Raw genomic sequence first — 4089 nt, forward strand, 5'->3', positions numbered from 1 at the left:
CTAAAGTACTTGTGATAACTGTGTACTTAGAAAGCTAACAAGGGATCTGATGTCAACATGAAGGAATTGGAGAGTTTTATAGAATCCCAACATCTCAGACTGTTAGTACTTCAAAGACAATTTGGATCAAACTATAATTAAATAAGAATTCTCCTCTACAACATACTAACAAATTGTCACCCCAGTTTTTGCTTAAGGAATTCCAGAGAAAGAAAACCCAAATTATCACCCAAGGCAAACTTTTAGCCAGTTTTAATAACCAGGAAATATTTCTTAACATGATTAAAACTTGTTTGCAGGAACCTTTAATTCTTTATGGATCCTAGTTCTTCCCCATATACCTAAGCAGAACATATCCATTCCCTCTCGTGTGTGATGATTCTTAAAGGATTTTAAGCTAACAATAATAAAGTTGCTTTTCTATAGGATATATACTTTGTATTCTCATTGACTACTATGGATCTTCAAATGACATAAATTGAAGACCTTTTCACAAAATGTTAGTTCTTCTCTAGTTTCTGTTCAACTCATCCAACTCGTTAAACTGTGCTCAGAACCAAACACAATTATTTCAGCTATAGTCTGAACAGGACAGCTGACACTGAGATGATCACCTTTCTGTTATTCTCACTGTGTTTCTTCATGAAGCCAATCCATATATTAAGAATAGAGAATTGACTGTCCAAAGATAGTGCCATGTACTGGAGGTGAGAAAAAGGCAAAAATAAAGACAAAAAAAATTTCAAAATGCCCCTCCACTCAAAAACATACATTCGGTTTTTTTACATTTCTATTTTATTTTATTCCAACTGCAAGTAAAAAGTTTTCAACATTTATTTTTGTAAGACTTTTTTCATATTTTCCACCTCTCCCTAACCTCCCCACTCCTATAACAATGAGTAATCTGATATATCATACATGTACAATCATGTTAAGCATTTTCATATTTGTCATGTTGTAAAAGAAGAATTAGAACAAAAAATTTTAAAAACATGAGAAAGAAAAAAAATAAAATAAATTTTAAAAGTGAAAATAGTATGTTTTTGTCAGCATTCAGACTCCATAATTCCTTCTTTTGAAGTACACTGTATTTTCCATTACAGATCCTTTAGAATTTTCTAATTGTAGCATAGTTGAAAACTAAGTCTATCATAATTGATCATCACACAATATGAATATTTTGTACATGTGGGCCTTTTACTCTTTTTAATCACTTTGGCACACACACCTAATAATGGTATAACTGATCAAAGGGTATATAAGTTTTATCTTCTTTTGGGGAACAGTTCCTCAGTACTCTCCACAATGGTTGAATCAGTTCACAACTCCAGTTTTCTCACATTCCCTCCAACATTTATCATTTTTCTTTTTTATCAATTTAGCCAATCTGATAGGTGTGAGGTAGTACCTCAGAGTTGTTTTAATTTATATTTCTTCAATCATTGATTTAGATCATTTTCATGTTACTATTAGATAATCTTGATGTCTTCATCTGAAAACTACCTGTTTATATCTATTGACCATTTATCAACTGGGAATGACTTGTATCCTTATAAATTTGATTCAGTTCTCTATATAATTTTAGAAATGAGTTCTTTATCAGAAACACTAGCTGTGAAAATTGCTTCCTCATTAAATTTGTGCAAAAACTTTTTAATACAATATAATCAAAATTATCCATTTTGCATTTTGTGATGTTTTCTGTTTCTTGTTTGGACATAAATTACTCCCCTCTCCATACAGCTAAGAGGTAAACTATTCCATGGCCTACAAATTGGCAAATGGTATCACCTTTTATGTCAAAATCATGAACCCATTTTGACCTTATTGTTGCATAGGATGTGAGATGTTGGTCTTGTCTTGTTTCTGACATACTGTTTTCCCAGAAAGTTTTGTCAAATAGTAAGTTCTGAAACTGAAGTCTTTGGGTTTATCAAAGAGTAGATTATTGTAGACATTAACCACTGCTTCTTTTGTATCTAAACAATTCTACTTGACCTACCACTCTGTTTCTTAGCCAGCACTAAATAGCTCTGATAATGCTTCTTTATAATATAGTTTTTAGATCTAGCACAGCTAGGCCTAGCACAGCTAGGCCACCTTTCTTAATATGATTTTTCATTAATTCCTTTGATATTTTGACTTTTTTTTCTCCACATAAAATTTGCTACTATTTTTCCAGCTCTAAAAATATTTTAAGTAGTTTGATTGATATGGCACTGAATAATTTCATTTATGTAGAATTGTCATTTTTTTTATATTAGTTCTATCTATCTGAGCTATTGATGTTTCTTTTTCCAATTCTTAGTTCTAATTTTATTTGATTGAAAAGTGTTCTGTATTTATGTTCATATGGTTTCTGGATTGTCTTGGCAGGTAGACTTCCAAGTATTTTCTGTTGTCTATAGTTACTTGTGCATATAAGATAACATCAGGTAGATGAAAATAATTTTAAACTAGAGTCTGAAACATTAGCTTTCTTGACTGACAATGGAGAGAAATTTGTTTATATGTTTTTTTCCTGCCTACAGCAAATTAAAAGTATTCATCAACTGGAAAGGAAGAATGGGAAACTGGCTAAAAGGAGAAACCATCAGGGAGAGGTGAATATTGAAAGCTTGACTACAATTGGGAGGAGAGAAAAATCACTAAGAAATAGACATACCTAGAGGTGGAGCCAAGATCACAGATTAAAGACATGGACTCATTTAAATTCTTCTGGAGCACTCTCCAAATATCATTAAATAATGACTTTAAAATATTCTAGAATTGCAGAACCCACAAAAAAGATGAAATAAAACAATTTTCTAGCCCCAGACAACTTAAAGGGTCAGCAGGAAGGATCTTTTGCATCAGGGTGAGAGAGGGGCACATTTAGACTGTGCAGCACAGCCAGAAGCAGGATTTGGGAGTCACTGATTCAGCAGCAGCAAAGGATACTTCATGAGCTCTCAGTCATAGATGGGAAGGGGATTGAACAGCTGGTGAGAAGTAGATTATAATAGAGCACCAGTCCTGAAGTCAGGAAGACCTGAATTCAAATTTGACCTCACACAAGTCACTTAAACTTAACCCCATCACCTTGCTTGCAAAAACAAAAACAAACAAAAAAAAAAAAAGATTACAAGAATCTCTTTGTTTCCATTGAGGCAGGACTCTGTTGTTTTCTCCATGCTCAGATTTAGATCATAGTCATGAGTGGCTATCCCAGACTGAGAAGGAGCACCAGAACATTTGAGCTTGAGGCTTCAGGGGAAATAGGGACCTTCATCACACTTCTAGGGCAAAAAAGAGGGCTTGTAGGGGTGGCTAGGTGACACAGTGGATAGAGCACTGGCCATGGAGTCAGGAGTACCTGAGTTCAAATCCAGCCTCAGACACTTAATGATTACCTAGCTGTGTGGTCTTGGGTAAGCCACTTAATCCCATTTGCCTTGCAAAAACTAAAAAACAAACAAACAAAAAAAACCCAAAGAGGGCTTATGTTCACTCATAAACCAAAGCCCAGTCTAGAAAAGTAGTAAATGACTCTCCTTAGATCACACCATTTTGAAAGATCTGAAAACTTTATGGCCCTAGAAGTGTATTTGAAAACAGTTACCAAAAAACCTCTGATACTTGGGATAGTGTGCTCACCAATCTTGAAACAGAGGCCTACTTTAACAAACAACTAAAAGACAAGAAGTAGGTGGGAAAATGATCAAACAGAAAAAATATCTGACCATAGAAAATTACTATGGTGACAAGAAAGATCAAAACACCACTCAGAAGAAAATGACAAAGTTAAAACTCCTATATCTAAAACCTACAAGAAAGATATTCTAAATTATTATTGATTAGAGATGTTCATGCCTATTACATTGGCTAATGGAACAAAAAAGGAAAATGAGAAATGTTGGAGGGGATATGGGGAAAAAACTGAGACATTAATGGTGGAGTTGGTGGAATTGTGAACTGATTCAACCATTCTGTAGAGCAACTTGGAGTGATGCCCAAAGAACCATAAAAATCATGCAAACCATGACAAATGAGTCAACAATTTGCTAAAGAAGACACACTCGATATTACTAAAGATAATAACACCTTAAA

Source organism: Macrotis lagotis, chromosome X, assembly GCF_037893015.1.
Source record: "Macrotis lagotis isolate mMagLag1 chromosome X, bilby.v1.9.chrom.fasta, whole genome shotgun sequence".
Classification (NCBI taxonomy): Eukaryota; Metazoa; Chordata; class Mammalia; order Peramelemorphia; family Peramelidae; genus Macrotis; species Macrotis lagotis.